Source organism: Rattus norvegicus, chromosome 18 (genome assembly GCF_021556685.1).
Source record: "Rattus norvegicus strain SHRSP/BbbUtx chromosome 18, alternate assembly SHRSP_T2T, whole genome shotgun sequence".
Lineage (NCBI taxonomy): Eukaryota > Metazoa > Chordata > Mammalia > Rodentia > Muridae > Rattus > Rattus norvegicus.
This window is the reverse complement of record NC_141551.1, coordinates 65,825,535-65,849,137: the sequence shown is the minus strand read 5'-3', so window position 1 is coordinate 65,849,137 and position 23,603 is coordinate 65,825,535. Positions and strand designations below refer to the sequence as shown.

The window sequence follows — 23,603 nt, the reverse complement described above, 5'->3', positions numbered from 1 at the left end:
TCTCTTCCTGTACCATGCCTGCCTGGATGCTCTGCCTTGATAATAATGGACTGAACTTCTGAACCTGTAAGCCAGCCCCAATTAAATGTTGTGCTTTATGAAACTTACATTGGTCATGGTGTCTGTTCACAGCAATAAAACCCTAACTAAGACAGAAGTTGGTACTAAAGTGGGGGTATTGATGTACTAGGCCTAATCATGCTTTTGTTTGGCAGAATGTAGATTTTGAGACTGGATTTGAAAAGCTGTAGAATGCTTTAAATGGGGCTTAATGTACTATCTTACTAGGAATGCAGACGACTTTGTTACTGAGAGTGATTTGAACTGTTCAGACCTGGCCCAAGATGCAGTGAAGAGACTGCTTCTGGCCTAGAGACTGTTTCTGTGGTATTTTGGGGGAAAATGTAGCCACATTTTGCTATTGTTCAAAGACTGTACCTGAGGTAAGGAAGTCTCAAAACAGCCTGGTGTAAATTCTGTTGTTCTTCCTCTGGATGAACTCTCAGTTCCTCCTGCACTATGTCTGCCTGGACACTGCCATCCATGTTCCTGCCTTGATGATAATAGACCAAACCTCTGAACCTATAAGTCAGCCCCAATTAAATGTTGTCCTTTACAAAACTTACATTGGTAATGGTGTCTGTTCACAACAATAACTTCAAGTCTCTGAAGAAAGAAATCAAAGATCTCAGAAGATGGAAAGATTTCCCATGCTCAAGGATTGGCAAGATTAATACAGTAAAAATGGCCATCATTTCAAAAGCAATCTACAGATTCAATGCAAATCCTGATCAAAGTCCCAACTCAATTCTTCATAGAATTAGAAAGAAAAAACTGCAAACTCTTTTGGAAAAGCAAAGCAAAGCAAAACAACAACAACAAAAACAAAACAAAACAAAACAAAAAACAAAAAACAAAAAAACAGGATTGCCAAACTATTCTCAACGATAAAAGAACTTCTGGGGGGAATCACCATCCCTGTCCTCAAGCTATATTACAGAGCAATAGTGAAAAAACTGTATGGTATTGGTACAGAGACAGGCAGGTAGATCAATGGAAAGAATTGAAGACTCAGAAATGAACCCACATACCTATGGTCACCAGATCTTTGACAAAGAGACTAAAACTAACCAATGGGAAAAAAGAGAGCATTTTCAACAAATGGTTTTGGTTCAACTAGAGGTCAGCATGTAGAAGAATGCAAATTGACCCATTCCTATTTCCTTGTATAAAGCTCAAGTTCAAGTTGATCAAAGACCTCCACATAAAACCAGATACAGTGAAACTAATAGAAGAGAAAGTAGGGAAGAAACTCAAACACATAGGCACACGGAGGGAATTTCATGAACAGAATAACAGTGGCTTATATTCTAAGATCAAGAATCAACAAATGGGACCTCATAAAATTGCAAAGCTTCTGTAAGGCAAAGGACATTGTCAATAGGACAAAACAGCAACCAACAAATTGAGAAAACTTCTTTACCAATCCTACATCCAATAGAGGACTAATATCTAATTTATACAAAGAACTTAAGAAGTTAGAATCCAGAAAATCAAATAATTCTATTAAAAAATGGGATACAGACTAAATAAAGAATTCTCAACTGAGGAATACTGAAAGAAATACCTAAAGAAATGTTCACCATCCTTAGTCATCAGGGAAATGCAAATCTAAACAACCCTGAGATACCACCTCACACCAGTCAGAATGGCTGAGATCAAAACTCAGGCGATAGTAGATGCTTGCAAGGATGTAGAGAAATAGGAACACTCCTCCAGCGTTGGTGGGAATGCAAGCTGGTACAACCACTCTGGAAATCAGTCTGGCAGTTCCTCAGAAACATAGTACTAACTGAGGACCCAGCTACAGCACTCCTGGTGTACTCCAACAGATACTCCAACATATAACAAGGACAAATGCTCCACTATGTTCATAGCAGCCTTATTTATAATAGCCAGAAGCTGGAAAGAACCCAAATGTCCTTAGTTAGAGGAATGAATACAGAAAATGTGGCACATTTACACAAGGGAGTACTACTCAGCTATTAAAGCAACTACATGACTAAATGAAAGTTTTAAGCAAATGGATGGAACTAGAAAATATCATCCTGAGTTGAGGTAACCCAGTCACAAGAGAACACACATGGCATGCATTCACTGATAAATGGATATTAGCCCCAAAGCTTGAGATACCTAAGAAAATATTCACAGACCATATGAAGTCCAAGAAGGAAGACCAAAATATGCATGTTTCATTTCTTCTTAGAAGGGAGAATAAAATACTCATGGGAGGAAATATAGGGACAAACAATGGAACAAGGACTTAAAAAAGGCCATCCAGGGACTGCCCCACCTGGGGATCCATTCCATATGCAGCCACCAAACCCAGTCACTATTGTTGATGCCAAGAAGTGCTTGCTGGCAGGAGTCAGATATGGGTGTCTCCTGAGAGGCTCTGCCAGAGCTCTACTGATACAGATGAGGACAGTTGCAGCTAACCATTGGACTGAAGAAGAGGACCTCAATGGAGGAGTTAGAGAAAAGACTGAAGGAGCTGAAGTTGTTTGCAACACCATAGGAAGAATAATATCAACCAACCAGACCCCACCAGAGTTCCCAGGGACTAAACCACTAACCAATGAGTATACTTGGAGGGACCCATGACTCCAGCCACAAATGTGGCAGAGGATGGCATTGTCCAGCATCAATAGAAGGAAAACCACTTGGTCTTGTGAAGGCGCGTTTCCCCAATGTAGGGTAATGCTAGGGTGCTGAGGTTTGAGTGGGTGGGTGGGAGTGGGAGCATCCTCTTAGAAGCAGAGGGTTGGGGTAGGGGAGAAGGGGGAAAGGGGATATCATTTGAAATGTAAATACATAAAATATCCAAGAAAAATACAATTTGAAAGGTATACATATACATTCTAAAAGAAAGACTAAAAGAAAGAAAGAAAGAAAGAGAGAAAGAAAGAAAGAGAAAGAAAGAAAGAGAGAAAGAAAGAAAGAAAGAGAGAGAGAAAGAAAGAAAGAAAGCAAGCAAGCAAGCAAGCAAGCAAGCAAGCATCAGTTCAGTCTGAAGAAGTTGGACTTCTTTCTTCATTCAGATCAAATGTGAAATGAAAAACCAGATAGGCATATGTACTTCATGTGGCCATTATCTAGAGTTACTCTTCATTGCTATAAAGTTCCTCTTCCTGTGTGTTGAAGATTAAACAGTGCACCAGGAACATGTAGAGGACCCAAGAACACTAGAAAGGATAGACAATGAAGAAATTACCAAAACACAAGCAAGCAGAGAGAAATAAAGTAAAAGAACAATATATTTTGGGTTGTGACCAGTTTCTGTGAGGGAAACAAACTATATGTGAGAACCAAAGACACTCGTGTGGAAGATTCGGGTTGGGTGGTGACAGGGGGGCGAGAGAACATTTCCCTGAGATTGTAAATTGAAGCTAACCTCTGCAAAGTAAGAAGGCTCAGTGATGTGGAAAAAGGAGTTCCAGCCATTTCAGGAAGAAGCAGCTACAGGCAAAAGTTGTAGCCTGTGACACAGCTTGGCGTATTTGATACATTTGAAAACAGGCCAGTGTAGCTCCTCATATGCAAAAGCTGGACTCTAGTTTTCAGTTAAGCAAATAGGCCAGCATTCTGGTTCCCAAATAGAAATTTACTGTGGCCCTGCCAGAGATCAGCAGACCCGCATTTGTCTTTGATGTATTTTGCTCATTAATTTTGTTCTTTGTACACAGATCGATGAACATGGACTAATGAAAACAGTTTCTAAAACAAAATTGAAGAATTTCCTCTTATGAAAATATCTTTTTTCTTCTACCCGGTTATATCAACATAATAATTAGATTTTATCATTTGAAACTGTGAATAAAAATATTTCCTCCACCATAAATTAGACCATCCAACAATACACCATAAAATAGACATCCAATAATAATCTGTTGACTGAAGGTTATAATTCATAATTACTTAATTGTTACTCTTACCTGATTGCTCAACGACAGGACCATAAATCCAGACCTTTAGTTTGCATATAACTATTATGTTCTTTGTTATCTTCTTAAATGTTTCACTATCCACCCATTTCAGTCATTTCCTACTTTTCAGGTCCAACCTTAGGTCAGCCTCAGTACAGCTATGACAAATTGCCTTGCCAGTAGCTACCTGTGTAATTATCTCCATAGAAAGCACACAGGTGCATGCAATATTTGGCCTAAAGGATTTGTCCTTGAATGTCATGAGTAATGATACTTAACACAAATACCATGGGAAATCAATTATATAGCTTTTCATAGGTAGAAAGGACAAACGTCTATCTTGGATATGGGCCTGGAGAGCCTATTAATTAGCCTCACACATTGATGGTTGGTGACAGTTGATAAAAGCATTCAAAAGGTTTTGAGGCAAATCTAGAATCTCTGATGGTCCTGACTCAGCACTGTAATGGATTGGTCTGTGGAGTATCTCATAGTTATTCAACTAGAGCATGCCTTGGACATGAAATCACCTGATACTAGAAGCTTCTATGTATCCTTCATAAAGGAATTCCTCATTATTTTACCCTGGATGGCTTGCTTTTCTGGTTTTAAAGACACAGGGAAATCCATTCAAGATCTCCCATTAGTGCGATGCCACAGGAAAGTAGCATTCTGGATTATACTCATTTCTTTCTTTCTTTTAAAAAATTAAAACTAAATTTCTTTTCATACTATATATTCTGATTACTTTTTCCTTCCCCCAACGCCTTCCAGATTCTCCACACTTCTTGCCTCACCCAAATCAGTACTCTCTCTCCCCCTCATTAGAATACAGACTTAAAAATAACAATATAAAATAAAAACAAACAACCGGATTTGGAACAACAAACAAGGGGGATAAAGAGCCAAAGAAAAACCACAAGAAAACACATTGACACACAGAGAATCTATAAAAACAAAGTCATAAGCCATACTGTGTAAGCTAAAGATTTGTAAGGTTGAAACAAACAAAAGAATAAAATGCCCAGACAAAGCATTGTGAGACAAAAGCAAAAGGGGAGCAGAGTGGGGCGGGGAGATGATAAAGTCTGGATTGTAAAAATGGATTAAAAGGAATAAAAATAAATAAATTAAAAAAAACCAAACCAAGCCAAACCAAAATAACAACAAAACAAAACAAAACAAAACAAACAAAAAAAAACCCTCCAAAAGCATCCTGGAGTTCGTTGTTCATTTTGTCCTCGCCATCTACTGCTGGGCATGGGGCCTGTCCTAAATGTGTTGTGGACACCCAGTGAGACTCTAGAAAAAAGATGTTGTCTTTTTTTTCTTTTTCTTTGATCTTCCTGAAGTATCTTCACCTTAGATTAAAATCTACAATGAAGCTCTTTCTGATAAGCAAGGCCCGTGAAAAAATCATTTTAGGAAATATTCCTTCTATTAATATGTTTTCCTATTATTACTACATATATAACAATCACTATTAGCCCACCCCCTTTGAGCGGATCTCTGCAGAACTCCAAAGATGTACTGTTTTGTACTGATGCTATATAGACAAATAGATGGCTTCTTAATTATTAATGATGATTCTATAAGAATTCCTAAAATTATATCAGTATTTATTAAGCTCTTTTAGAGTAGGACTGCTATTAGGTCCTTTTCTGATATTCAAAACTGCAAAAAGTGATCTGCCTGTCTCTCATTGTGTCAATGGCCTCCTAAATAGTAACCAGACTTTCTACCACTCAGAGACATTGCAAGAGGTTGTAAAACCATTAACCAAAGGTCATAAAAAGAGAACTAATGATTTATTATAGGTGCTAGGACAGAAGATAAAATATTGAGTGGGTTTATCTATACAAAACTTCACTAATAACTTAGTTATGGTTTTAAACTGTAACCTATGGAGCTCTGAAAGGTGATAAATGTTTAGCTAGATAAATACTCCTAATAGATACACATATAAACATTCAGTGTTGTAAGCTTCTTAATTCTATTTATGATTTGACCTTATTGTGCGAACTTGTGATGAACTTTTTACCATTTGCTCATGTATTCTAAAAAGATGTCTAAGTCGATGAGGACAAAGAGGTGAGGGTGAAGAAGTTTTCCTTATCCCCTTTTCCACTCATTCTGTTTCCCCCTTTTTTCTTAGAGAACTTTCATAGGGAAATTTTTACAATGTAGAAATGAGTGCTAAAATCACTTTTCAAAGTATCCATTTTTCTTCCTGTAACTTCAGAACAATTCCTGCTGAGACAGAACAAAGGCTACACTGCTTAATCCCTTGATGTTAGGCTACAGGTGTTAATCACCTGAACCAGCATTTTTTAACCCTCAAAATTAGCAAGAAAGTTTTTAGGATGTTTTAGAAGTTATCATCAACATTTCAGTACAGTTAGAGAGCTAGAACATCTGAAGACCATCAGTGGTGAAAGCCTCACTAGAGTCATACTCTGTCTCCTTTTAATATGCTCCAGGCCAGGAGGCTCCTGACATGATTTTTCTTTTCCTTTGCAAGCATTTATCAATTGGAGACAGCTTCTGGTACAGAAATAGGACTTGTGCCTACTTCCCCCTCAGTACCGGGGCCCCATCTGTCTTAGACCTGTGTAGTGAGAATGCTGCCACAGTCTCTGTGTGTCCACATGGGAGTCATTTTATTGCTACATTACTTTGACTGAACAGTAATATTTGGTTTTCCCCTAGGCCCATGCGTGATAGTAATTTCTAATACCCGGAAGCATTGGAAATTACCCCAATACAAGAAATCAGATTTCGTGAATAATTGAAATTATTGCTGAATGTAGTAGTCCTCTCCTATAACCAGAGTACTTGGAAGGGAGAGAAGTAGAAGGATCAAGAGGTTAAAACCAGCTTTAGCAGCATTGTGAATTTGGAGGCCACTGTGGGCTACATAAGACTGTATCTCAAAAAAATAAAAAGTAAAGTGCACCCCAAACAACTAAAAATTTTTAGAAACCCCAATGTAGCACATGAAAACTAAAAAACTAGGAGAAATGTGAAGCTCTGGTACGAAAGTGGCCCAGGTGATCACGTGGTCACTACAGCTGGTGTTAGCAAGTCCTAAAACCCTGTGTTTAGACACCGGTTGCTTTTCCTTCAAATCTAAATCAATCAGCCAGTCAGACTGTCAATTAGAAGACATTTATTAAGAAGTAGGAATGACTAATTGCTAATTAATTCAGTAGATAACAACAAAATATTACAGTTGTTACAGAGGTGAAATTCACTGTGGAGGGGATTGTTACTGCTTATACACACAGTAACACTTAAAGCAGAATTTAAAGCATAGATTCTTTTCCCCAGTCAATGGGAGTGTGTTTTGCCATTTCTATACTATATCATACTATATTTCACAAGCTACAAACTCAGACCAAAGGTAGAACCAGGAGAGGAGCCGATGTTGGTTTTTCTCTTGCCACAGATTCTCCATTGTCATTAACTTACCGCAGTCACTTCGTGGCCAATCATTCCATTGGTGGAGGAAGCTGAATATTTTCAAAGGAAACTCTAGATATCTTAGCACTTTACCTCTTAATATTTCAACCTGAACCTCCCAAAATATAATCATAGCATCATTTAGTTCACCCAGACCACCGTGCTAAAACCGCTGTGAAGTCATATAGTTTACAATCTATTTTCAAGAGTGTGTAACCATCCCAAAACTATCACAATTTTCATTTCATTTCTGGCCAAAAGAGCATAAATAAACATTTAGGTCTTAAGAGAATGGCACGTCTAGTCACAAATAACTACATCTGTACATGTTGGAAGGGTCCATATACTTAGACCGATGGATACTGTACAGAATCTTTACATTAACCTTTCTGAATGGTTAAAAAAAAGAAAAGTCTTCCTCATTCATAGAATTCTCATGTGTTAGGGTTTCCTAGAAAAAGCAACCAGGAAATTAAAGCAATTACTCATATGGTTCATTTTTAAAAGAAAATCTATTCCATGTTAATTTTCCGATAATTGAAGAGGTAAAGAAGATAAAGGGAGAGGAGGTGGTGATTGCATTTACCTTAATGATCCGTCTAATTGCTTCCATTTTCCAGCCTGTCTTGTCACTGATGACACAGACAGAGTGTTACGTTGGGAATGCAGGTGGCCCACAGGTAAACATTGTCTTTCTACATTCTGTGGTTCATTTGAAATAGTTAGATACGTCAAGATCTGTTTCTTTGCCTGCATTTGTAGTAGTGGAATATAGATCGCATCTCCTTGGAAATAATCAGGGTAAGCAATAATGCTCCACAGCTGCTGAGTTATTAGCCAAATGCTCACCAAATGGGATCCCTCATTAGGACTCATGAACAGGTAATCTCTGTAGATAAATGAACTTATAATTTTCATATCCATCTAAAATATGCAAAGATACATCCTTTTAGATTGGTTTATAATGTCTTGGCCCACAGAAAGGTCTGTTTGATTTCCCCTTATACAGGGTGTAAATTCATTAGTGGCATGGGATGAAGCCCCTTTTCAAAGTGCCACAGGATCTGCTCAGGAATTGAGACCTATGAATAGGAAGGAATACTGTCTGTACCAGACTCTACTTCTTTTTCATTTTTAACTTCAAATCAAAGCCACATCTTCTCATGAATATTTTGATATCACTGCTTCGGTGCAAACCCACATGGTAACCATTATGAACACAGACGTAGTTTTTATGTTCTTATTTAAGCAAAGGTGCTTAGCAACGTTACAAATGGAAACAGGTGAAGGTATTCATGACTCCCTCCAATCTAAGCTGGGTTACTTCCGCATCTAAACTGCTCCCTGAGGGCAATTTAGGAATCGGGGACAGTGCCACCTTTTTCTTGACGAACTTGGAGAATTCCAATATCCTTTTTATTTTTTTTTATTGCAAGTTGAAGAAGTTCACCTCATTACAAGAGTTAATAAACGCTCTCTCAGCAGCTCAATTTCGCTCTTCCCTTAAATGACACAATAGAGTTCAGAAACCTAGCATATTGCCGTTGAGATTAGAAATTGGTGCAGATGTTATGGAAGATAGTTTAGCATTCACTAAAAAGACTAAATAGTTAACATATAACCCATCCATTCTCATACTCAGGTGAAATAAAAGCATATAGTCCCACAAGAAAAAAAAACCTTATGATTATTCCGAGCAATTTTTTTTCATAATAGTTCCGAGTGGAAAACAACCCGACTGATGAATGGGTGAGTGAAATTCTAAATGGAATTAAAGGAGCCGGGCAATTGCGGTATGTCCCGAAAGAGCACCTCAGAGTACTCTCCACACACCTGGTCTTGTGTGCATTCCCACCCTCTTCTGGAATGTTCCCTGAGACTTGGATAAACGTACCATCGAAGGCTGAGAACTCACGGTCACTTATTGCCAACACCTTGAGTAGTTATGAATCCCAGCATTAACTGTTGCTTCCCTTACCGTGGTTGGGAGCAGCCTAGACCCATCTATATATACATAATATTTAGAAGCTGATTATTTTTAGCCAGGTTATAAGATATTAGAACTAGAAGACCAATTAGCTTTGTATCCTCTTTCATAAAGCAAGTTTCCTTCCTGCATCCAGTTCTTCCTCATCCCCTAATATTTAACCTTTATTGTTAATTTTCTAGATATTGTACTATACCCACATGTGCAATTGCTTACATGTATTACTAGCTAAACCTGCTAAGAGGAAGAACATGGTTTTATTCTCTAAGTTTTTTTTCTCTTTCTGAGGTCATTATAAGTCAGCCATTTCCCCAAAATTTTTGTAATTTCAGTTTTCCTTAGAGCTAAATAATTCTTATAGATTTTTTTCAGCTGATGGACATATAGGTTGATATCATTTCCTAGCTATTGTGAAGACCTATAAATGATCAAGTCAGTCAGGACGTCATCACTGGTGGGAAAATGGCTCATGGGAGACAATGGTAGATCACGGTAAGAGAAAGACAGTCGTTTTCCTTTGAGATTGGGTCAACTGGAAGTTGGCTATGATCCAAGAAATGGCCCCACAACTGTATGCACATGGGAAATACTAATTGGACAAATTAAGAAATATATACATATATGTATGTATGAAGTTGAAAAGGAGACATGTTGGGAGGATACATAGAGAAGTCGGGGGGAAAGTGAGTGTGAACGTGCACAGCACATTGTATATATGCAGGAAACTCTTAAGAAATAAAGATAGGGCCTTGGCTTGCCGATGCTTCGGGACCTGCAGCTGCCCCCGACCAAGAGAGACCAACCGGCCTTCAGAGAACAAAGAAAACAAAAACTCAAGGAATATCCGTTAATACAAAAACCAATGTTTCCATACAAACAAGAGAATCAGATATCTAGAGATCAGAAAATGATGTCATCTGAGGATCAGGTCCAAGAAGGGAAAAAAGTTTTGAAACTCAAAACAGAAGTGGCTGATAAAGAAAATTTTGGAAGTATAGTTGAAAAAAAAACTGCATTCCATTAAAAGCGGAAGAAGTGACCAGCTCAGAAATACATAACTTGAAGGGCGATGTTCAAGTCGTGCAGTTGTTATCAACCGGAGATGATTTCCCAGGTCAGCCTGTGACGTTAGACCAGGCATGTCACCATAAAAACAGTAAAAGGACACAAATGACTGCAGAGAAGCCGAAACAAGACACTAACGTCTAAAAAATGAGTGCTTGGCTATTATCACAGCTAGATTGTTCAGTCTAAGATCGATTCATTCAGAAAGCTTCCCAGTGTCAAAGACGAGAGTCTCGCAACAACCAAGAAACTCCCCACTACTGTGTCTAAAGCCACGAAGGCTCATTGTGAGCCTGGGAACGCTATCAGTGTAAGAGCCTCAAATACAACTGCTGCCACCAAGTCTGCAGACACTAACTCTGTGAGCGCCTCGTTGAAGAACACACTTGTGCGACCACCTAGCCGAAGTCTCCTCAGCGGGACCCACGGCGCTGCGAAACAGGGCCTCAGCGGGACCCTTGACAGTGTTACAGTCAGAAAAAGTCGCTTGAAAAGGAGTCACATCGACCAGAACCGGTCGTGTCTGTTGTCAAAACCAGTTCTTCTCAGGACACAGAAAGAGGCAAGGCCCCACCAAGAAGCGTAGCATGTAAAGATGTAACCAGGACTAACTCATCTAATGCCAGGCTGACAGGAAAGTCCGAAGATCCTGACCAGTGCAGACACACGATCGCAGGAGATCAGCTCAGCCCAAAGACACCACAGCAGGGAGGAAAGCTCCGATGACAGAGTGGAGAACTGGCCAAGGAAAGGGGCTAAAAAGGCCTCCTCATTCAGTGATCACCCAAGCTGAGCCAAAGAGACAAAACGAAAACCCAGTTGGGTCCTTTTGGACTACCATGGCAAAAGAAGATGAACAGAGATTATTTACTGAAAAAGTAAGCAAAACAATATCTGAATGCCTGAACCTCATTAATAAGGGATGCCCAAAAGAAGAAATGTTAGCTACATTGAATGACCTGATTCATAATAATCCAGATGCCAGGAAACTTGAAAAATATTGAAGATGTCTTGTACGTATTGAACCAATCGCAAGTCCTATTGAAAGTATTATTTCAATCTACGAGAAGGGCATTCCGGCAGGGGCTCAGCCTATTGAAGAGACGCGGCATATAATCATGGATAGTGTAACAGCAAAGGATCAAGAAAAAGCCGATTGGGAGAATATTGAGGGGGCTCATGCGACCAAGGAACATGTCCGAGAAGTAAATGTTGAAACTAATCTAGGGTCAGGAAAACCAGAAGAGGAGAATGAACATCATAGGAAAGTTGGAGTTTATGAAAATGACCAAGACAACAAAACAAAAGATCCAACCAATGGTTTAACAACCCCAGACTCAAAAACTGAAGCAGGTTGCCTAATTCGTTATCATGTGTCTTCTACACCACGGTCGCAAAGTATGAAAAGGACGCGAGATGATAAAAATTCCACATTTAAAGACCTAAAGCTTCTGACACCCGGAGACATTCGCATTGCATTCAAGAGAAGACTTTACGACTGCCAGACATGTTAAAAGGCCATGACCCTCCATGTCTTCCCTGGAACAGTTGTCGGAGTTGGGAGGGGACGCTTTCGTTTGCTGTCCTAATGCAGCCCTGTGCCCTCTGTTCTGTGAGACCGAGGTGGCAGAAGAGGAATAGCACTCCCGAGGCCTCAGCACTTATGGCTGTGTTTTGTACAACTTTACAATAGGTCTGACGTTGTCCACATGCCTAAGTTTGACACAGGCAAACATCGTTAGCCTGCTTATTGTGTTTTAAAAATATGTTAGCTGTTTCGCTTTACTAATTACTTTCAGTAAAGAAGCCTAATTAGAAAATGTAGCCTATGTGAATTTATGTTTTTATGTTGGCTTTGTTCCTAATATGTTCATAATAAATATGTGCATAAATAAAAAAAGGTAAAGATATTAAACATTAAACATACAACACAGTGTTAGAAGGCAACAGTGTTACTTTACAACAACAAGAATGAGGTTCTACTAGGTATTTGATCGTAGATGAAACTCAAAATATTAACCTAATTAAAAGCAGACACAGAGGAATCATATTTTTTATTCCATTTATATTTATTTTCTAATATATACAATTCTGTGTGGGTATAAGGTTGATTGATGGTTGTTTTAAAACTGGATACATGGAGTAGTTGGATAGTAACTGCTAATTCGTAGACTTTTCTATGTTATGATCTTCAACATAACAGGATGCTGCTGTGTGTTGTTTCTTTACATGAAAGGACAGAATTTGATGGTTCGTCATTGTACACCACAAAACAATGTTACTACTATTTCAATAAATATGAATACTTTGGGAAAATGAGAATGATTTTTATCTACAATATCTAACAATTCATATCTGAAGTCAAAGAGCAAATGAATACCTGTGTGTCTCGATATAAATGACACATGGCACAATCATTTAAGATGTGTGGACCATCACTTCCTCAGCCATAAGGAGTAAGAATGAAATGGCTCATTCTCTTTCTGAGTTCCAAACTACTTCTGGATCCCTAATTGTTTTCCTATTATAACCTGGTTATTGTATTTGTACGTTAGGAGAAATAGTGTTTCCTGCCTATGACAATAGTTTGTTAGGACATCCTTCACATTGCTAAAAGATATCTAGCCTCGATCTCAGATTTCTTTTTAAAACTGTAGAGTGACTCAGAAACTGTGACCTTAACTGCATCTCAACCTTTATTTGTGGCTCCAGGACCTAAAAATAAAGGAAGGCATAGCCTGTTCTCTATGTCACTTTCTCTCCCTTCATCTTGCTCAAAATTTCCTAGGAGCCAGAGGAGAGACAAAGAATGTGGGACGGTGACAGCAAACAATAAATTTATTAAGCTAGATATGAAATAGACTAATTTGCGGTTATTCTTGTTACTATCAATAAATAGATCGTTTTTAGCAAGTGTCCAATGCTGATTCTTCCAAAGGATGTGAGTATGAATCCAGGGAAGCTTTTAGTGTTTCTTGACATATCAGTTGGAAGGGGCTAGGATATGGTGTACAAACATCTCTGTAGAATTCCACCCAACTACTGAAAATGTTCTCATGATCATTTCTAGCGAGCTTATCATAAGGGACCTAATCCTTAGGTGCAAATCTGTTCACAGGTGTGTCCTCATTTCTCACAAGTGTTGTAAGCATGATCATTGTAAAAGTTTCAGTGTGTTTGACACTTGCTAGCAACTGGTGTCCCACCAGAAGGTGAGAAAAATTATTCTGGCTCCAACGGATGCCATGTTAGTGTTACGCAGTAGCATCTTCAGGAGATGAACACTCGAGGCTCCATGTCAAAATCCAACCATGGATTTCCTGATAGCATTTTTACAAATTCTATTTATGAATCTTCATAACAGGCCATTGCTCCTTGAGGCACTGTTGTGAGCAATATTTCTATTCAAGGATAAAGACAACACCCCAAAGATCTAAAGTAGTTGTTGTTTTTGAAAGGTGTAAAATACTAAATAGCGGAGTTGGGGATTTAGCTCAGTGGTAGAGCGCTTGCCTAGGAAGCGCAAGGCCCTGGGTTCGGTCCCCAGCTCCGAAAAAAAAAAAAAGAACCAAAAAAAAAAATACTAAATAGCCTATCAAAGAAAGTTTAACAGCCACTCACTGAGGTCACTGCTATCTACAGGAAATGCATCTGTAATTCCTTAATAATACTTCTAACTTTTGCTTTATAAAAGGATAGTGTGTGACTCTGCATCTTAAAATAATTCTATCAAGTTGAATGGCTTATAAAACCAAGTCTAACTTCTCTGCCAGTAGATAGACCAGTCCAACATCCCCCAATCCACTGGTCTATTTACAAAGGAGTTCAATTCTGTCCTTTAGTTTTAAACTGAAACCTACCGATTAGATTCATGAGATTAAAAAATAAACAAGACAAAAGTTTAATGGAAACAATTAATGAAATGAACTTCAAAAATGCCATATTGGGTATCTTAGCATGGTTAAAGTGCTGGGAGTCTGTGCTTGGGGATGTTTGGGTGAGTAAAGATAATTGCCCCCAACACTGACAACCTGAGTTCAATCCCTAGAATTCACACCATAAAAGGAGAGAAACAACTTTTCTGAGTCATCCTCAGACCTCCATGTCTGCACTATGGCATCCACCCTGAATATACATTCACACATAAACAAACAAACAACAAAAAATTTTAAATGATATTCTATGACATTCTATCATATTCATCACATTTTAAAGAATTTTCTCCTACAAAAATGATCTATAAGACAAAGAAAAAAAGATTTCATACAAGAATTTCCCTTAAGTCACCCATCTTTCCTCTCAGTCCTCAATGACAGTTGGGCATATCTTACTCTGTCAAGTCTTTCTCTAACTCATCACTTTGTCTGCCACTCAATTAAGCATCACTTTTCAAACATGGGTCCTTCCTTCTACAAACTAGCTTTGCTTTCATTGTTTGGGATTAAAAGCGTCTACTAAGAGCACGTCTGTATTCCAGTCAGAGGGATTAAAGGTGGGTGCTAAGGCTGAGACATACCACAATTAGAAACAGATTCTGGAAACAATCTCAGGGTTCACAGTGTGATCAAATATCCTACGACAGAAGATGCTGGAGTTTTGGATGAAGGTGCTAATCTTAGAAACTGAGAACCCACTGATTTAGCTATTTTCCCCTCTCTCTTTTTCTCTTTTACATTTATTATTGCTTTTCACACCCAGACCATAATTTCTCTTCCTTCTCCTCCTGGTCCCTTTCCTCCATCTCCCTTCTGTGGCTCCCATCTTGGACAGCAAACAAATATAACATACCAGGTTTCAGTAAGACTATGCAACTCTCTAAATACTGGAAGAGGCATCCATTGTGAAGAAAAGGGTCCCAAAAGCATAAAAAAAGAGTAAAAGACTGCCTCTGTTGCACTGTGAGGAGTCCCACAAAAAATCAAGCTACAGGACCTTAACATATATGCAGAGAGCCTAGGTCAGTCCCCGGCAGGCTCCCTGGTTGTAGTTTCAGTCTCTATGAGCCCCTGAACTCAGGTTAGTTGATTCTGTTTTTTCCTGTGGTGTTCATGACCTCTCTGGCCCCTACAGCCCTTTATCTCCTTCTTCTGCATGGGGTGAAGGATGTTTGGCTGTGGGTCTTTGCTTCTGTTTTCATCAGTTGCTGGATGTAACCTCTGTAATGCCAACTGGGCTAGCACCAATCTATTAGGAATCATTTCAGTGACTTTTTTCTTTTTGTTTTTCTTTTCTCTTTTCTTTTCTTTTGCCAGTCATGTTTGCTTTTTCCTAGATCTCTAGGCCATCCAGCCTTTGGGTCCTGACTCTCCAAGGCAGTTTCAGGGTGGGCTCCCTCTTGTAGCATGGGTTTCAAGCTGAACTAGTTATTGATTGGACACTCCCACACTTTCTGCACCACTTTTACTCTAGCAGATCTTGCAGACAGGACAAATTGGAGGTCTAAGGTTTTGTGGACAGATTGGTGTCCCAATTCCCCATTGCTAGGAGTCTTAGCTAGGGTCAAAACCATCCTGAATGAGGTAACTCTAGACCCAGAAAGATAAACATGGTATGTACTCACTTATAAGTGAATATTACATGTAAAGTCAAAGATAACCATGCTATAACCCACAGACCCAGAGAAATTAAGAAGAAGGACTCAAGGGAGGAAACATGAATATTCCTGGGAAGGGGAAATAGAATAGACATCGTGTGTGTGTGTGTGTGTGTGTGTGTGTGTGTGTGTGTGTGTGTGTGTGTGCAGAAACAGGAGAGATCAGGTAGGAGGAGGATGAGAAAGAGTGTTGGGAGAGGCAAAAGGAATCAGTGGTTATCTCAGGCAACAGCTAGAAATCTACTGCAATGGAACTTCCAGGACTCTACCAGGGTTATTTGAATATTTCTAATGTCAACTTCACCAGATAAAGGAGCAGCTTGTAACTGAGGAGTGGACAGGAAATGCCTATGTCTAGGAGAAATTCTATCTTGGACATACTGAGTATGAAATGTTCTTGGGACACTCAAGAAAGGATGCCAAATGCAATTAACTATGTCTGGATCTTTGAAGTGGAGTCAAATATGTGACTTTTGATAAACAATATCATTAACTTATTTATAGGAATGTTGACTTACTTTCTTCCTGTTGCCTCACTTTTGTTCTTTTTTAATTTATTCTCTCATATATTACATCCTGACCACAGTTTACTCTCCCTCCTCACTTCCTATCCCCTCCTCAAAACTTCTCTCTCCCCCAGATCCACTCCTGCTCCTCCACCTTTTCCCTTCAAAAAAGGGTAGACCTCCCAGGGATAGCAATCAAACATGGAATATCATATTGCAATAAATCTAGGCACATCCCTTCATATTAAGGCTGGATGAGGCAACCCAATATGAGGAAAAGTGTCCCCAAAGCAGGCAAAAGTCAGAGATAGCCCCTGCTCCCACTGTTAGCTGTTGTATAAGAACACGAAACTGTACAACTCTAACTTTTTAAGCTAAAGCATGAAAGCCTGCTCCAGCTAGCAACAAGCTAGCTTATGCTGAAAAGTGCTCAAAACAGACATGTGGTGCCTGCTCCTAAATTCACACAGTGAAGTATGCTTGGGAAAGTCTGGGATTGCAGAGCCATGAATGTATGAAGTAGATATGAATAGGCTTTTTCTTCTTCTTCCTACAGGAAATAGGAAAGAGTGATCCCGAAGCTTCATAGCCACATGGATGTGCACAAAAACAAAACAAACAACAACCAAATTAAAAGGAAGACAGAAGAAGAAGAAGAAGAAGAAGAAGAAGAAGAAGAAGAAGAAGAAGAAGAAGAAGAAAGAAGAAGAAGAGGAGGAGGAGGAGGAGGAGGAGGAGGAGGAGGAGGATGATGAGGAGGAGGACAAGGAGGAAGACAAGGAGTAGGAGGAAGAAGAGGAGGAAGAGAAGGAGAAAGAAGGGGAGGAGGAGTAGGACAAGGAGGAAGACAAAGAGTAGGAGGAGGAAAGGAGGAAGAGAAGGAGAAAGAAGGGGAGGAGGAGGAAGAGTAGGAAGAGAAGGAGAAAGAAGGGGAGGAGGAGTAGGACAAGGAGGAAGACAAGGAGTAGGAGGAGGAAAAGGAGGAAGAGAAGGGGAGGAGGAGGAGGAGGAGGAGGAATAGGAAAACACCTAAGTTTTGCAAAGAACACTGGGTAGAAATAGACACATCATTCTGCAGCTGTTTAAAAGAGAGCATTGGTTAATTGTTCCACAGAATAAAAAGATGACTTAACATTCATGCCACCTTTCATGATGAGAAAGGACGAGGAGATGTCTTTAGTTACTATCTTATTACAAGCAAACATCACCTAAGAAGAGACTCTTAATTGAGGAACTATTAAGATAGGTTGCCCTGTGGCAAGTCTGGATAATTCTCTTGATTGTCGATGTAGGAAGATGCAGCCCATTGTGGGCCACTCTGTTCTCTGGGCGGGGGTTCGTAAGCAGTGTAAGAGAGTAGAAACAACTAACTACGTAACAACCAGGCAACCGGGCAGCATGGCACACTTGTCTCAGCTCTTATAAATTTAATTTATAATTAACAAGTGAGGTGGTGTCCGTTAAGAAAGGCGTAATAACTATCAGCCAACCTCATCAGTGATGGGTTCTTGTTGGCTCATCCATCGTTGATTTCTTAAGCATGTATCCCAGCATGCAGTGCTCTCCCAGTACTGACAGCCCATGAACTGATATACAAGTGATGACAGAAAGTGCTTGCTCATGAGGGAATGCTGAGCAAGCCCAAGACTATGAGTATGCTCGCTAGAGGGCACCGGGTGTTTGAATATGCACTTGTTGATATCTTAGTCAGGGTTTCTATTCCTGCATAAACATCATGACCAAGAAGCAAGTTGGGGAGGAAAAGGTTTATTCAGCTTACACTTCCACATTGCGGTTCATCACCAAAGGAAGTCAGGACTGGAACTCACTCAAGGCAGGAACTTGGAGGCAGGAGTAGATGCAGAAGCCATGGAGGGTGCTGCTTACTGGATTGCTTCCCCTGGCTTGCTCAGCTTGCTGTCTTATAGAAGCCGTGACTACCAGCACAGGGACGGCACCACCCACAGTGAGCTGGGCCCTCCCCCCCTTGATCACTAATTGAGAAAATGCCTTACAGCTGGATCTCATGGAGCCATTTTCTCAAGGGAGGCTCCTTTCTCTGAGATAACTCCAGCTTGTGTCAAGTTCACACACAAAACCAGCCAGTATAGTCAACAAAACTGGATCAACCTACAACGACACGTAGGGTATTACTCCAAGAAATCACAAACACTGTGGCCCTGTCCTGAGATGAGGAGCTTTCGGCTGGAGCTCTGGCTTTGTGTTAGCGTACTGCATTTCTAATTTTATCAACCACAGTTGAGCTCATTGGCTGAAGAGTGGCTTAAGTGACAGGAAACTTTAAAGACAGGAACATAACTATGTCTTCACCATTAGCCTTTATGACTATGAAGGTGGGGAAATTCATTGGCTGATAAGAGGGCTCACCAGCAAGTTTGACTTCCGTGCCTGGGATCCACTCGATGGAAAGATTCAACTCTCAAGAGCTGTTACCTTACTTGCTCATATTTGCTAGTATGTCTGTGAACACATATACACACGCATGTGCGCACACACATGGACACACAAACACACACAAACACACAAACACACACACAAACACACACACGGGCAGGGGGCAGGAGTGGAGGGGAATATGGGGGTGCAGTAAAGGGGATGGATGGGGGGAATACCCATGTGGGGGAGGGGGAGGGGACGGGGGCCTTATGGACAGGAAACTGGGAAAGGGAATAACATTTGAAATGTAAGTAAAGAAATATATCTAGTAAAAAAAAAAGAATAAGAGTAGTTATAATTATTGTTCTAAATATATAAAATATAATTCTTGAAATTCTATTTCACTTTCTTTTGTTATTCTTGCTCAACAAACTTTGAATTCTCCTACACAGAAAGACAGCCTGGCCCTCAGTCAGGTAGTGGAATTCAGTCACATTCAGTCACAAGGCTCATTTACATCTTTACTAGGTGTGTTAAGATCTAGCTACTTGCCCTGTACATAGAACCCATGGGCAGACAGCTGCCCATACATGCTTTACATATCGCCTTTAGAGACTTGGCGACAACTTATGTCTGCCTAGGACAATTGCTCCATCAATCATTGAGATTCCTGGGTTACCTTTTTGACCTGCTAGAACGGCAGTGTTAGAAAAATTTTGGCAGTTAAGTAGCGCCATCTAGTGGCTCGTTTATTGTGGAACAATTAAAGCGCAAAGCTCGGTGTTTTATTATTTGTAAAAGTATTGAATAGATATCGTTTTGATTTCAGACTTGGCACATTAAAAAAATAGAGCAATCAAAATTTAAAATTGTTTAATATCTCATTAAATACCCCATTTTAATTAGCCCGGAAGTACATTAGGTTTGCTTAAATAGCTTACTATCAACCTCTTTTATTGATAAAGTTCCCAAGATGAATTTAAACTCCACAACACATATTTCTCAGTTCTCATTAATCAAAAACTTTAAATAATACTATTCAAAAGTGAGCTGATAGTGCTAAAAAATATACACACGTTGAAAGGTATAAATTCTTCCAAATTACACAGCAAGCGAATAATTTTCTACAAATAAATATTTTGGAAAAATAGCATATTTTAACATATTTTTGTAATGATGATTTCATAACATTTTTCTCTTTATTAGGTTCAGGAACATGATATTTGCTTATCTTCTGTCATTACCTGACAAATTCCTTTTTTAGTAATCAGCTTTTCCATCTCGATGTAGAATATGTGTTCGTTCACTAACTAGTTAATAGCGTTGAGTTCATACTATGAAGTGCTGTGTTGATGGAAAATCCATTTGTCAAGGATGTTGGTGGAAAACACAGGACAACTGAAAATGCAGGACAGATGTCTAGAGCTCGTGTGTGTTGAAAATCTGGTCTTCCGTTTGCCTGAGGAGAGAAAGGCTTGGTAAGGAAGTGCTCAGAAGGTAGAGTGATTTGCTTGTTGGCTCTGGATGTCTCCTTAGCATGGTGATGACAGCGAGCCCCTTGGAAACCTCACTGTGTGTCGTTTATCCAGACCTGTTTCCATGCCTTGCGCTCATTATCATAGTTAAGCCTGTAGATGGTCAATGAAGTTTTCCTACTTTGTTGGGTGAAAAGACAACGTTTTAGCACCCGCATTGGTGGGAAGGGTTGGAAGAATTCGAATACGGGTCTGTCTACATCCAAAACTCACACTCTTATTTTTGTTTATTATTTACAACAAAAGATAAATGAATATCAATTTCATTCATTTCTAAATTAGTTTCTTAATCGATGCACGTGTGACTGGAGCGGAAAGCACCAGGTACTCAGGAAATTCTAAAATTCTGTTTCCATGACAGAATCTCTCTCTCTCTCTGTCTCTCTCTGTCTCTCTGTCTGTCTCTCTGTCTCTGTCTCTGTCTCTCTCTCTCTCTCTCTCTCTCTCTCTCCCACAAAAATAATAGCCTGGCTATGCATTTTTAACGTCTATGACATCAATACATAAGTATGATTGTGTATAAAAGTTTTCATGAATGTGAATGTAACATAAGCTTACTATTTTCATCCCGAGTTGCTAGAAAATGAAACTCCTTGTCTAATTCCAGAGACTGCTATTGCAAACCTCTGGGTTTCATCAACCAAGACTGATCAATTCCTAGTTTCTTCAATATTCCCACTTGGGATTTGGAATTTTGGACAAAAGATAAAAAGAAAGGCGGGGCCAATCACTTCTCTTGCATGTAGTTTTAAAATTACACTACTGCTTTTCCCCAGGACTCTAACATACCTCTACAATGGTGATCATGCCTGGGAATGGTGGCGAGACAAAGAGGCCATGCAGAGTCATCTTCCCAAAGGTGATCTTTTTTCCTATCACTGGTTGTATTTTATCAATTTAGTTCTGTTTATCAATGTTCTGACCTCCTAATACACTCTCAGATATACTATCATTACTTATGATGGTCACAGCTGTTTCTGTGGCTCATGGCTAAGAACCCTAACTAATACTCCATCCCTGATAACAATCATTCAATCCTAAGACATTTCTCAACATAACTAGAGAGGACAGTACGGTCTTCAATAAATCATACTAAAATAGAGTCATGACTCTTCAGTGTAATGAATGTACACACAGGTCTTCACTGACACAGACTACATATTTCACCCTGGTTATGCTGTAGTTTCCCAGTAAGAATCAGAACAAATATAATCTACTTTTGCATTCAGAATTATTGTTTCCAATCTGTTGCATTGTATGGAACTCAGAAAACATAAGTTAAGGAGCAACATGTTTGCTTTTCCCCAGTAAGTCTAGGCTGTGGAGTTAGGAAAAAGGAATGCTATAGTCTTGTATTTTATGTTTTCTAGTGGAGATGTGAGAGACAGGCAGATACTGTGGGAGCATAGACTGTAGGGTCTGGAGGCAGAGATCCTACCCTTCAATTCACCACTTTTCTATCTTCCACATCAATTTTGGGAGAGTTACTCACCTTGCTTCTGTCTCTATGCCCTTAAAGTGGGAACTTAACAAATTCACAGATGCTAAATGTTCTTATAATATTAACCATTCAATAATGTCTACAATTGCTGATGTTTATGTGGGTCTCACTTATTTTTTTCCTTAAATAATTTTTCAGAATTCATCACTAAAATTAAGGAAGATAAAAATAGATCTTAATAATTTAATATGACACTTGGATTGAAGTTGATTATTCAAAATATTATAATTTTATGTTAATTCAGTGGAAAGCGGGAAAGTGAGACATGTACACAACTAAGGCATAATAAACCGGAAGGCATAATTGTTTCTGATAACGAGTAACTTCAAAATACCTTTGCCATAACCTTTCAATAACTCACGTTTATGAGAATTAGAACAAAATTGATTAAAAACCTACCATGCAATCCCAAAACAACATTGTTTCAGTATTTTATAGTTGATTTTTCTTAAATTAGGGCACATCACTCCATAATATTATATAGCTTTAAAGCTGTTAAAACTTTATTAACCTGAGATAGCATCTCACAGCGTCTCTTTGGCTAGCCTGAAACTGGCCATGTAGACCAATCTGACCTTGAGCACAGAGACCTAACAGCTCCTGACTGCTGAGTGCTAAGTTTAAAGGTGTGAACCACCATGATAGATTCTTGAGTTTTTATCTCCTCTCTTTGACAATTTCATGCATCTGTACCCTGAGTTTGACCCGGATTGCACTCTACCGTCTCTCCTACAGAAACCCTTCTTCATCCTTCAAAGCCTTTTCCTACTTTGACAGCCCCCTTTTGTTGTTGACCTACTTAATCACAGTTGTTTTCGTAAGTATAAGGACATGGAGAGGAGTTACTTTCTAGAACAGATGGAGCTCCTCGAGGGGTGGGGTGGGGGTGGGATGACCACCTCCTTCCCAACACCCATTAACTGCCCATAATTTCTTCATGAGGAGTAGAAGCCTGTGAGCTCTTCTCTCACACATTTTGAAAGGTGAAGGACCCCGTAGTGCATATCTTGTACAGGTAACACCCGCTGAGGTGAAATCATATGTACGATAACCATTGCATGCATGCCTCATACAGAGGACAGTCCGGAAGCACTTCCTACCAACTTCCGGCTCTTACGTTCATCCTGCTCCCTCCTCTATGACGTTCTCTGAGCTTCGGAAGAGGGTGATACAGATTTTCCCTTTAGGGTTGAACACTCACCGCATACTCATTCTCTACACTTTAACCAGTTGTGAGCCTCTGTATGAGTTGCTCCCCTCCCATAAAGAAGCTGAGCATAACCCAGATGTCAGTGTAACCAGTGGTGGTGTCCCATGTCCTGGTCCCTTCCTGACCTCTCTTGCACTGTTTTTTTTTTTTTCACTAAAGAACTGACTCAAAATCAAGAATTTTTTTCCCCAATCCTATCTCTTCTCTGTTTCAAGCTGAGTAAGGAACATTTGGAAAATCTTTATGCTATTTTGTTTTAATTTCTATAAGTCGCAAATTAGTTCAGAACAAAAGGTTATTTCTAAGTACAAAAGAAGAAAAAAGTTGAAGAGCTTAAAATAACCTCTTTGAAGACTCATGT

The 23,603-nt window shown here is 39.4% G+C and overlaps 1 long non-coding RNA gene and 1 pseudogene across 1 annotated transcript; one reads left to right on the top strand and one right to left on the bottom strand.

Moving 5' to 3' along the window:
• Positions 1 to 8,038: 8,038 nt before the first annotated feature.
• Positions 8,039 to 12,141, top strand: Ckap2-ps2 (cytoskeleton-associated protein 2, pseudogene 2; annotated as a pseudogene).
• Positions 12,142 to 20,173: 8,032 nt separating this feature from the next.
• Positions 20,174 to 23,147, bottom strand: LOC120098183 (uncharacterized). The gene is made up of 2 exons (XR_015642634.1): positions 22,879 to 23,147; positions 20,174 to 20,455 (listed from the first exon to the last, which is right to left on the bottom strand). It is a non-coding gene; the product is annotated as an uncharacterized LOC120098183 (long non-coding RNA).
• Between the last annotated feature and the right edge of the window lie 456 nt (positions 23,148 to 23,603).